The sequence below is a fragment of the Trichomycterus rosablanca genome, chromosome 1 (genome assembly GCF_030014385.1).
Source record: "Trichomycterus rosablanca isolate fTriRos1 chromosome 1, fTriRos1.hap1, whole genome shotgun sequence".
NCBI lineage: Eukaryota > Metazoa > Chordata > Actinopteri > Siluriformes > Trichomycteridae > Trichomycterus > Trichomycterus rosablanca.
Window position 1 is genome coordinate 27161349 of NC_085988.1, and position 13694 is coordinate 27175042.

Here is a 13694-nt window from a genome sequence, read left to right on the forward strand (position 1 = left end):
TACTTATAAAGACTAAGCCTTTGGTGGATCCTGCTTATACCCAGTCATGATTCCTCATATGTTACCAATTAACCTGTTTAGTGTGGAACACTGTAACTTCAATGTTCCATAAACTTTTCACTCCTATTTTGACTCTGTCCATACTTTTTTGGAGTGTGTTGCAGGAATCAAAATCTATTGTTTGAAATACAATGATCAGTAAAGACATTGATTTTTTATTTTACTTTTTGTTAGTTAAGTAAAGGTTCCAGAGAATTAACACAGATTATTAATTTATTGTATTTTACACAATGTCCCAATTTTTTTTTTGGAAATGGGTTTTGTACACAGTACAACATCTTGTAACAGTGGGAACCTTGAAGTTTGTCACAAGTTGGTCAAACTTGGTAAAGCTGAAATCAAGCATTGGTGTAAAACTACTTGAAATGGGTGTATGTGGATCACCAGCTCTATTAATATTCACTGTAAAGTATTATTTTTGAATTGCAGATACAGCACCATGTGGTCAGGGATCAGAATTTTTAATTGTTTTTTTATTATTCAGATCATTGTGGTAAATAAATCCTCTGTAATTCTGTGTTAAAGCAAGAAAAAACTGAACTGATTGATGCAGAGTTTGGGAATGCTCCATCTGAGATTTCCTACAAGGTCTTTTACAACTCCTACTGACAGATGCTCTTTCTAGTCAGGGGAGACGTAGTTCTATTCCCAATATGTGTGTCTATCTTTCTCTTTGTCCTCGACTGTCCCACTTTCTTCATTCTGTCTCCTCTGAAGTGTGCAATGAAAAATGTGGATCTAGAAACACAGGGCTGAAATGTATTATTTACTTTATGTGAAATGAGACCTCTCGTTTACGCTCAGTCCGTTATTAACTCTGTAGATGGAAGTGGCCTCGGGAACACGGGAGTGAAATTGAGGGCGCAGTAACCTGATTAAAGATAATTGTCTTTAACGGGAGACGTATGAAATGATGATTTCTTATTATTCAGTAATAGAGCTTCATACTGAGTCATCTAGAGGGTTGTTTAAAACCCTGTAGTTTGGGGTTGTGTTTCAATCAACCTCACAGTTGAATCTCTTTGTTTGTGCACTGATTGGTTTAGTATTCCATCCTAGTCAAAAATACTGGATGGTTATCAATTTTGCAGTTCTATTTTAGAGCATGTTAAAAAAATGGTTTTCTAAAAAGCATGCTGGCAAAAAATATATAAATAAATGAAAACATAAGCGATTGTGAATTAATTTCACCTCCTTTGGTGCAAATGAAAGGGACAACATGTGCTCTGGAGAGGCAACAGCAAGACATCCCCCAAAAAGGAATGGTTTTGCAGGTGGTGCCCATAGACAATTATTTTCTCTTTATCCTTTCTGACTGGTTCTTCCCTAGTTTAGCATTTTGCTAGCGTCCTTGTCACTACTGGTAGCTTTAGGCCAGGGGTGTCAAACTCCTGCATTATGGTGGCCCTCAAAGGGCCGATTGTAACGTATCCTGCTGTGATTACAGTCTGCCTTTTAAGTCTTGGACAATTTGTTGTTTTTCTATGTATATCTACATTTATATTGTACTCCTTTACCACAGACACATAACACAAGAGACGTACCGGTTTTTCTTCTTGAAGCACAAACTTGTATTCACTTGTATTCATCTTTCATTAAATTACCTCCTTCTGCTTCAATTTTCTCTTCTTGTACATTTGGTATTATTTGTAAATATTTCTCAACATCACTTGTTGGAAAACCGCCTCAGTTAAACGCTGATGTGGAAACACTGCCATCTAGTGGTGGGATGGGGTCACTTTACAGGTCACAAAATCGGCATGCATTGTGGAAGATGCAGTTTATGTACGATTTTACAGTGTATTTTAAGACAATCATACGTCTTTTAAGCTCTCTTGAGTTTGACACATGTACTTTAGGCCCCTTCAGGTTTCACAGGTAGTCCAGCTCCTATGCAACATAAGAAGGTTTGCTGTGTCTTCCAGCACAATCTCAAGAGCATGGGGGAGATACCAGGACACAAGTAGGTACACAAAAAGAGCTAAACAGGACCGTAGAAAGGCATCAACCCAGCAGCAGGACCGGTATTTGCTCCGTTGTGTGGGTAAGAACAGGAGGAGCACCACCAGAGCCTCACAAAAGGATCTCCAGCAAGCTACTGGTGTGCATGTTTCTGATCAAACTGTCAGAACAGATTCCATGGGGGTAGCATGAAGGCCCCAAGTCTTTTAGTGCAACGTGTGGTTACTTCCCAGCACTGTGCAGCTTGACTGGCATTCACCAGAGAACCCCAGAATTAGCAGGCGCCCCCTTTCTCTTGTCAGATGAGAGCAGGTTCACACTGAGCACACGTGACAGCCTTGAAAGAGTCCCCCAGGACACCATCCGCTGTCTCATCAGGAGCGTGTCCAGATGTTGTCGGGAGTGAATACAGGCACTTGGGGGCCATACACACAACTGAGTCACAGTATGAGTCGTCGTGATGAAATAAACACAAATTGGATTGTGATTTTAATTTTTTACTCTTTATTGTTTGGTGTGAGTTTGAATCCAGGCCTAAATTATGTAATCTACTGATATAAATGATGTGATTGTTCAGCTTTAATCTTAAATTATTTATTTGTTCAGCTTGAAACTTTCATTCATCGAGATTCGATGTGTTCCCAGTTTCATCGTATATTGCGATTAGTTATTTGTGCTCTGCAAGGATATGTTCTTTTTAGGAAATAAAAGTCTTAATAATTTTTATTTTTTAATAATTCTTTTTTTGCATTTTTACCAATTTTTCTCCCAATCTAGTCGTATCCAATTACCCAATTGCATTACACTTCCCCTCTACTGATGTTGACCTCCACCCTGGTTGAGGAGAGCAGCGACTAACACACACCCCCTCTGAAACGTGAGCAGTAGCCGACTGCATCTTTTCACCTGCACGAGGCGAGTCCATATGTAGATCAGCTTTGTGTACGGAGAGACACACCCTGATCCTCATTATCCCTCGTCCCTGTGCAGGCTCCATCAGTCAGCCAGCAGAGGTCGTAATTGCATCAGCTTTGAGGTCCCATTCAGCATCCCCCTTGAACAACAGCCAATTGTTGTATATGTAGGCGGCCAGCCTGCCGGATGGCAGAGCCGAGTTTCGAACCGACGAGTTCGAAATGTCAGCTCTGGTGTGCTAGCGTGTTTTACCGCTGCGCCACCTGAACGCCTGGAAATACAATTTAAAGGCTCTAAATTTGCCATATGAACTATTATAACAAAAGTAAATCATTTGTAGGAATAATCTTTTATAACATATATTTAGGGCTAATACAGTACATAAAAAAAAAAGTAGCTTTAGAGTTTGAAAAAGAACAAAACATCAAAAATCTTTTTATTAGTAACATTTATAATACTGTATTCTTACACATTAAAGCTCTGAAACATATAAACTAGCAGCTCCATCTTTACACACTTTATACAGTACTGAATTCTTACAAAAAGCCCCAGCATATATGAAAAACCACACAAGTGACAGTTGGGGTCACTGCTGTAGCATCAAGTAGGCGATTCCCCTTTTAGCCTTTACACCTCATGCACAGCTGTACTTGCCAGTGGTGAGCTTGCATATTAGACAGCTGTGCCACCCGAGTTCCCCAAAGCTCTGTTTTTGTAAGAAGTGCCAAGTGTTAATACTAAGAAACATAAGAATTCATAAGGTTTTACTTAATTTGCATTATTTCATTTTGTCCTGACAATGATTCATTAGCTCTTTTGCATTTATTATCATCTTTGTGTTGTTTTATGAAACTAGGCAATTATGTGATGCAACCGTTTGTTTAGTGTTTACACAGACAAATTATATTCCTAATATTTATCCATTAATTAAACATTAAGCTCTGATAAGCTGTATTACATCATTAATAAACGAGAAATAAAAAGCATCATTAACGTTAGACGTTGACAGATTTGAATAAACTATCCGATGCTGCCCGAGTTGCTGTATGTAGTTTATTTTGCTTTATGAATAATTCCAGACAAACCCACATCTGCATTATTCCTCCAGCATTATTTAATATAATTGGAGCTATATCCAAATAGAAAAAAAGTGCTTTTGGTCAAACAGATCCATTTTACAGTATAATTTCTTAAGTCTGACAAATCCACATGATGCAACGCTGAGAAAGATTAATATTCAGCTGAGAAAGTGTTTCATTGCATTTACTGTCATCTCGGTGTACCTTCCAGTCTCTTTATACACGAACCCTGGTTCTTTGTCTTGTTTCATCATTTTGTGTAGAAAGACATGAGGAAACCTGACTCTCTGCTCCAAAGTTTATGACTGTGCTATTTTTATTATATCGAGTTCCAAAGCAATATCAGAGCCCTGAAATAAACAAGCTTGTCAGATCAGAGCTTGAGAACGGAAGTTAAGTTTCTATGGATTACGGATTGTTTCCGGCCTCTTCTATGAGTTGGAACTTGTTGATATTGAATTCAGTAGAGTGTAATTAGTGTAGAGTGCACTGGCTCTGTGTGATGTGATTAAAGTAAAGCCCATCTAAATGGCCTCATGCTGCTAAGTTCTTACTGCCTGAGGGAGCATGTGGTCCAAATATGCTGCAGTTTGCTTAATCCACTTTGTAGCCTTGTGTTTTATTTCCTAATTAATTGAGTGTTACTGCAGACACTGCAAATATATATACTCTCAGATGGCATTTTATTAAGTTCACCTAAAATTTTCCCTAGTCAACACACTTGTATAGGATGTATACATATAGATAGCAGTCTTGGGTGTCAGCTATGTTTTTTGTGATGAAATTTTTTTAAATACATACGAATTTGTCTTCAAAAGTTAAGATCTTTAGAGGTGTTTGGGGGACGCAGCGTTAGATTACACTAGCTCACTATGGCTGGGATCCAGGGTTCGTATCCCCAGTGACTAATACTCAGTTGTTGCCTATGCCTTGGGGAAGAGGAGAGTCTGAGTGACTGGCTGAGGCTCTGAGAGATTGGTGTCCTGTCCAGAGTGTGTTACTGCATTGCTCCCAGTGATTTCAGGGAAAGCCCTGAAACTCGTAACAACACTGGGCATACTGGTAATAGCTAAGTCTGAGCAGTGGTGGGCATATGTCCCACACAGACACGGTGAGAACGTGCAAACTCCACACAGAAAGGACCCAAACCGGCCCACCTGGGGATCGACTCCAGGACCTTTTTGCTGTGAGGCGACAGTGCCACCCACTGAGCCACTGTGCCACGCTTAAAAATATACTTTTACTTAAATACATTGAACTATATGTAACTGTATATGCTGTATAACAGGTTACGTTAGGAATACTACAATCTACTTGCACATTTGTTTTTACAAATAAACACACCAATCCCTGCCTGTGAAACACCGCTAACCCCTTCTATGTAATCATTTTTATTTATGTGGCATTTTTAATGACTTCCAATGTTTGTATTGTCTAGACTGTTACCTCACACACAGCAGCAACATTGTTGTGTGGCAATAAAGAATATTGGATTGTGAATGTGGGCTCTGTGTACCCATGAAGTTTTTTTGTAACCCTGATAAATGACACTACCCCAGGCGCACACTCTGCCCGTTTCTTCATTTTATACGCAGCACTTGCCAGACTCACCCAGCCATGCAAGACCTCTCACTTGGTTAACAAGCTCATCACTGGTGTCTCTAAGCTCCCGTTCTTTACTACTGATGGGGTAAATGCCCCTGGATCAACCTACCAGGAAACTGCTGATGAACCTGCTTTAAAAATGGATGAACAGAGAAGCAGAAACCTGGGTCTGAATGTGAGATGGACTCAGTGTTAAAGTTCTGTACTACTGTATCATTAGTACAAGTTTAAATTTGGTCTAGAACAAGATCTTTTACCCTTGGCATTATTTTCATATGAACATATTGATGTTGTACTTCCCCGAACCCAAAAATAATAGATTGAGATGGCATACTAATATATATAATAGCATATAATAATTTGCAGTTATATAATAGCATATAATAATACACTGATCAGCCATAACATTAAAACCACCTCCTTGTTTCTACACTCACTGTCCATTTTATCAGCTCCACTTACCATATAGAAGCACTTTGTAGTTCTACAATTACTGACTGTAGTTCATCTGTTTCTCTACATACTTTTTTAGCCTGCTTTCACCCTGTTCTTTAATGGTCAGGACCACCGCAGAGCAGGTATTATTTAGGTGGTGGATCATTCTCAGCACTGCAGTGACAATGACATGGTGGTGGTGTGTTAGTGTGTGTTGTGCTGGTATGAGTGGATCAGACACAGCAGCGCTGCTGGAGTTTTTAAATACTGTGTCCACTCACTGTCCACTCTATTAGACACTCCTACCTAGTTGGTCCACCTTGTAGAGGTAAAGTCAGAGACAATCGCTCATCTGTTGCTGCTGTTTGAGTTGGTCATTTTCTAGACCTTCATCAGTGGTCACAGGACGCTGCCCACGGGGCGCTGTTGGCTGGATATTTTTGGGTTGGTGGACTATTCTCAGTCCAGCAGTGACAGTGAGGTGTTTAAAAACTCCATCAGCGCTGCTGTGTCTTATCCACTCATACCAGCACAACACACACTAACACACCACCACCATGACAGTGTCATTGCAGTGCTGAGAATGATCCACCAGCCAAATAATACCTACTCTGTAATGATCCTGGGAGAGTCCTGACCATTAAAGAACAGCATGAAAGGGGGCTAGCAAAGCATGCAGAGAAACAGATGGACTACAGTCAGTAATTGTAAAACTACAAAGTGCTTCTACAGGGGTTGGACAAAATAACTGAAACCTGTCATTTTAGTGTGGGAGGTTTCATGGCTAAATTGGACCAGTCTGGTGGCCAATCTTCATTAATTGCACATTGCACCAGTAAGAGCAGAGTGTGAAGGTTCAATTAGCAGGGTAAGAGCACAGTTTTGCTCAAAATATTGCAATGCACACAACATTATGGGTGACATACCAGAGTTCAAAAGAGGACAAATTGTTGGTGCACGTCTTGCTGGCGCATCTGTGACCAAGACAGCAAGTCTTTGTGATGTATCAAGAGCCACGGTATCCAGGGTAATGTCAGCATACCACCAAGAAGGACAAACCACATCCAACAGGATTAACTGTGGACGCAAGAGGAAGCTGTCTGAAAGGGATGTTCGGGTGCTAAGGGATGTTCGGGTGTATCCAAAAAACATAAAACCACGGCTGCCCAAATCACGGCAGAATTAAATGTGCACCTCAACTCTCCTGTTTCCACCAGAACTGTCCGTCGGGAGCTCCACAGGGTCAATATACACGGCCGGGCTGCTATAGCCAAACCTTTGGTCACTCGTGCCAATGCCAAACATCGGTTTCAATGGTGCAAGGAGTGCAAATCTTGGGCTGTGGACAATGTGAAACATGTTTTGTTCTCTGATGAGTCCACCTTTACTGTTTTCCCCACATCCGGGAGAGTTACGGTGTGGAGAAGCCCCAAAGAAGCGTACCACCCAGACTGTTGCATGCCCAGAGTGAAGCATGGGGGTGGATCAGTGATGGTTTGGGCTGCCATATCATGGCATTCCCCCAATACTTGTGCTAGATGGGCACGTCACTGCCAAGGACTACCGAACCATTCTGGAGGACCATGTGCATCCAATGGCGGTGCCGTGTATCAGGATGACAATGCACCAATACACACAGCAAGACTGGTGAAAGATTGGTTTGATGAACATGAAAGTGAAGTTGAACATCTCCCATGGCCTGCACAGTCACCAGATCTAAATATTATTGAGCCACTTTGGGGTGTTTTGGAGAAGCGAGTCAGGAAACGTTTTCCTCCACCAGCATCACGTAGTGACCTGGCCACTATCCTGCAAGAAGAATGGCTTAAAATCCCTCTGACCACTGTGCAGGACTTGTATATGTCATTTCCAAGACGAATTGACGCTGTATTGGCCGCAAAAGGAGGCCCTACACCATACTAATAAATTATTGTGGTCTAAAACCAGGTGTTTCAGTTATTTTGTCCAACCCCTGTATATGGTAAGTGGAGCTGATAAAATGGACAGTGAGTGTGGAAACAAGGAGGTGGTTTTAATGTTATGGCTAATAATGAATTTATATTTTTTAATTTAGGTTTGTACTATGTGCTTATGTAAATTACATCTTTAAGTGATGGTGTAAAATGATGCAGTTTTAGTTAATAATATTTAATTAATATATTTAAAAAATAACTAATGTTTACTATAAACATTTCATTTTTAAGCAGAAGTGAGACGTGAGACTGAGGGATTTCAGCGCTCATTAGCTGTGCCTTTATTGATTTATTTCATTCATATAGACGAACAAAGAGGCCTCGTGCAGCGTTGCTTGATTCTCATTGTCCTCAGCTTCCACCGAGTTGAGCAGCATGTTGAACACCTCACTCCTCCCAATGCTTTCCAGCCACAAATGTCACCTTTTTAAATGCAAATGCAGCATGGTGAGTGTCTGGTGTCTCAGTTGCACATGCAGCACAGCCCGTCGTGGTGGAACGGAGGTGACAAGACTCATGGGGAATCCAGTATTTGCAACACCTTGCTTCACAGCAGGATAGCAGGAGGGATTGTGGGATAGCCAGTCAAGTGTGACACCACATGTATAGTAAGCATAGTTCACTGCACATGGGCTTAATGTAGAGTTGCACAGAATGGGCTGGGCTGGGCTGGGAGGATATAATTGGGTAAAAAGATGAGCTTTGATTTACTGGGTGAGTTTGGAAGGGGATCGTGGTGGCAATGAGTTTTCGAGTGAGAGTGCATGTGGGAGTAATTCAGTTTAGTCTAATTTAGGTTTTACAAGCCTGCAACAATTTAACTATAGTAACATGCACTCTAATAATGGTATAATGTGGTATAATGGGACAACTTAAACCTTACATCAGTCATGATTCTGATTTCTCTGACAGAATCTGTGGCAAAGCTGTTATACCTTCTCTTAATAAAGAGATAGGAGTGAGGTACTATGCTTTTTTAAATCATAGATATTAAATGATTTTATCCATAAAGTGCCTCCTTTACTTTATGTTAAAAAGCATTATATACCTGTGATATATATATGTATATATGTATGATATGTATGAGGTACTGTAAACCTCCTTGTTTCCACACTCACTGTCCATTTTATCAGCTCCACTTACCATATAGAAGCACTTTGTAGTTCTACAATTACTGACTGTAGTCTGTTTCTCTGCATGCTTTGTTAGCCCCCTTTCATGCTGTTTTTCAATGGTCAGGACTCTCCCAGGACCACCACAGAGCAGGTATTATTTAGGTGGTGGATGATTCTCAGCACTGCAATGACACTGACATGGTGGTGGTGTGTTAGTGTGTGTTGTGCTGGAATAAGTGGATCAGACACAACAATGCTGATGGAGTAATTAAACACCTCACTGTCACTGCTGGACTGAGAATAGTCCACCAATCAAAAATATCCAGCCAACAGCACCCCGTGGCCAGAGTCCTGTGACCACTGATGAATGTCTAGAAGATGACCAACTCAAACAGCAGCAACAGATGGGCGATCGTCTCTGACTTTACATCTACAAGGTGGACCAACTAGATAGGAGTGTCTAATAAAGTGGACAGTGAGTGGACACAGTATTTAAAAACTCCAGCAGCGCTGCTGTGTCTGATCCACTCATACCAGCACAACACACACTAACACACCACCACCATGTCATTGTCACTGCAGTGCTGAGAATGATCCACCACCCAAATAATACCTGTTCTGTGGTGGTCCTGTGGGGGGCCTGACCATTAAAGGACAGCATAAAAGGGGGCTAACAAAGCATGCAGAGAAACGTAACATTTTTTAAAGCTTACAATAATAAAAACGTCTCTGGGGCTATATCTAAATATGATTTTTTTTTTTTTTTTATTATTTACATTTTTAGTGTTTTTGTTATGTATGAAAGCAATTTTCTATTAAATAATTTCCATACAAGGTGGTATTATTACTATTTATACATTAATTATTTTCTAATTATTTTAACAGCCAGGTTAACTGTTTATAGTGAGTCCCATTAATCAACACCATATTAATGCAGCTTATTATTTCATTTAGTATAAAGTAAGGTTTCAGCTCTCAAACTACTTCACTGTTTAAATGTATATTTTATCTTTGTGTTTAAAATAGAGCTTATTTCCAGTTCTTTAAATTGCACCTAGTTTAACTGAGGCACCATTCAAAATCACATACTAGTGTACTAGTATGTGACCAAAGTAATGATACTATTTACTTATCATACACACAGTTAAATTAAGTCAGAGAAGTGTATGGATATCACAACCCTGTATGAGTGTGTGTTTGAGTGTGTGGGTCTGTGATGTGTTTACATCATATACAGAGTGAGTGTATTGCTGAATTGCACTCAGTGTTTTGTGGATTGCTGCTCTGCATTGTCTCTATGTGAGTTAGTGAATGTGAGTGTGTGTTGCCCGGTGATGAATTGTTGCCCATTTCATGTTGAGTTCCTGTATGTGTTGGGTGTTGTCAGTACCTGATTACCCGGGTACAGTCCAACAAGTCGAATCAGATTTCTCAAAAATGGTGAATGATCATACGGTGGTACCTTGAAACCCAACGTCAATTGGTTCTGGGAGTGGCGTCCAGTTTAAAAGGTGTTAAGTTTCAAGGTATTTTTTCCCATAAGGATGTATAAAATAAAATGTAAAATTATACACTGAATATATACTTATACACTGAAAATAACTTATAATATAGAAAACACTGAAATACAATTGAAAACAGTGAAATACAAGAAAACCTGCTCTTTATCTTTACTTCTTTATTGTTTCCTTATGCTTCTTAATTGTGAAGATGCTTGATCTTGGAATACCGTTTACACGAGAAGCAGCGCAATAGTTATTTAAGAGTTATACAGAGTGTGGTGGTGCACAAAGCTTAAAGTGACTTATTGTACTAAAACAACAAGCGAGGAATTTCATTAGTGGAGAGAATTTATGAGCAGTAATAATTGAGAGGTTTAGTGTTCCTATGTTATTCTTTTAATATATTAGGGCACATTAAGCTTTTATTTAAGGATAAGCTTTTAAGACTCTCTCAGATTTTCTCAGCACCTCGAGCTATAACACAAGTTTAAAAGTGAAACAGGAGGAAAATCCAGCTAAACACAGATACATGTGGATGCTTTCAGAGTGAATTTGATGGCTATTCTACACAAATGCAGATTCGTCTCATATTCGCAGTTTGATGACGTTGGACAAAGTGGCAGCGACACATGTCGAATTTAAGGTAAACGTCAAGTCGAGTTTTAAAGATTTCGGGTTTAGGGGACGTCGAGTTACAAGGTACCACTGTACTTTGATTTTACTTATTAGAGTTTGCTGTTTATATAACAATTTGAATACATTGATTTAAATGTAAATTCTTTGCTAAAACATCAAATTTCTCATTTTATTGCACATGTAAATACAATTACTTATGTATGATTACATGCATTTGCAGAAGTGTATTGTTAGTGTGACTGCATTATGGAAAGGAAGGTTCTGTGATTGACAACTGCAGACAGTGTGAGATGTGATGCCCCAAGGGAATTGGTAACATTTGTGAGACGCAGCCAGATACTGCGCCCACACACACACACACACACACACACACAGCACAAACATGGGGCACCTGCTAATGCAAGGTTGTTAGTGCTGTCAACAAAAGTATGTGTCTGTGCGTGTGACATGTTGTCTCGTTCAGTGGTGCTAATGAACGGTATAAGGCAGAGACAGGCCAGTCAGAGGCCTGACTGCTTTTCTACACGTCTACGTTGTGCGTCGGGTTCCTCTTTGCCTCAGGCCTGATTAATATTCATTAACCGCGGAGAGTCGCTCCTGCTTTGAAGAGAGACAAGACAAGTGAACAGAAAAAGACATAGTGGGGAGCGAGGGGGTGTCTAGAAATTAATAGTCCATAACAAGAATGAGACAGATTGTAAAAAGTGTGTGTTAGGGGCTGGTCAATATGAAAATATTGTCACTGGTGCAGATAGCAGTTTTAATAAGCTATAATTCTCTTTACATTTCAGTATGGTTGTTAATAAACATACACTAACAGGTTTTATTAAGGGGGACTGAGAGATAGCCACGGAAACCGCAATATAAATGTAAAATTAGCAGTCAGTAATATTTACTCTCACAACATTAAGCTCTCAGATATGGGTGTATTGTAGTAATTTGTTGTACATTAACTGCTGCTCTGCAGATTTGTTTGTGGATAAAAGGGAATTAAAGCACTGCTGAACCCAGGTTGATTTAAAATCACACAAATAATTGCATTTCTTATAGTAAATGGAATATATATATATTTCAACATAGTCTACTGGCTTTACCGACATAAACTTTCTCAAACAGTCTATAACCTAAAGTATATGTATAAAGAATACACCTATCTACACTCAATCTTCAACCTGTTCTTCAATGGTCAGGACTTCCACAGGACCACCACAGAGCAGGTATTATTTGGGTGGTGGATCATTCTCAGCACTGCAGTGACACTGACATGGTGGTGGTATGTTGTGCTGGTATGAGTGGATCAGACACAGCAGCACTGCTGGAGTTTATAAACATCTCACTGTCACTGCTGGACTAAGAATAGTCCACCAACCAAAAATATCCAGCCAACATCACGCCGTGGGCAGCGTCCTGTGACCACTGATGAAGGACAGTGAGTGGACATGGTATTTAAAAACTCCAGCAGCGCTGCTGTGTTAGTTCGAATCTCAGCTCTGCCATGCAGCCACTGTTGGGCCCTTTAGCAAGGCTCTTTACCCTCTCTGCTCCAGGGGCGCCATACAATGGCTGACCCTGCGCTCTGACCCCAGCTTGCAAACGACAAGCTGGGATATGCAAAGAAAGAATTTCTGTGTACTGCACATCTGTATATGTATACATTACAAATAAAGGCATTCTACTGTATTATATGTAGGCTATCACTGGCTTTGTTGTTTTAGCAAAGCTATGACTAAACATATTTTGTTTATCTATTAAGACACAAAAATAAAATAAAGGAAATGCATAGACATAATTTAAAAGAAGGAATGGCTTCTATAAGCAAAAATTAGTATTTAGTGTGCACATCTTAAACCTTGTTGCAGTTACTGTCCTAAAGTTTTCTGAAGCAATCCTCTGTTATGCTATACCAGACTTTTTCCAGCACTTTCCAGAGTTCTTCTGTGGAGTTAGGCTGTCTTTTATTTCCTTCTCTGTCTAGGTGGTCCCCATACTGCCTCTATAATATTCAGGTCTGTACTCTGTGGAAGTCAGTCCTTGACTGTTAGTGTTTTATCAGCTGCTTTTTTTCTTCAAATATCATTTTACTGATGTTGTGTTAGTTGTACCTATAGGGACACTTTTCACAGGTTCTTGAGCCATATGCTGGCTTTAACCACAGACACTCGTCTCAGATGTTTAAAAACTTTTTTTCCTAATACAGAGTAATGGATTTATTTACAGAACCTTTTTTACAGGCTCTTGAACTTTCCCCCTACTTATACCTTGGTTTTACCCTTAAGGAAAGTTTTCCAACAGATTTCCAAACCTACCCTGTATTGTGTGTCGACTCTTTCTACAGGCACAGTGAGGTTGGGTGGGATCAGTTTTTACTAACAGGCCCTCTTTCTGTAGGTTATAGATTATTCTCCCCTTAAA

General features: G+C 39.9%; 1 protein-coding gene across 1 annotated transcript in view; it reads left to right on the top strand.

The window, feature by feature from the left end:
* The window catches only part of brsk2a (BR serine/threonine kinase 2a), a 393831-nt gene that overhangs the window by 227503 nt on the left and 152634 nt on the right, over positions 1-13694 (top strand). The gene's annotated exons all lie outside the window — the stretch shown is intronic.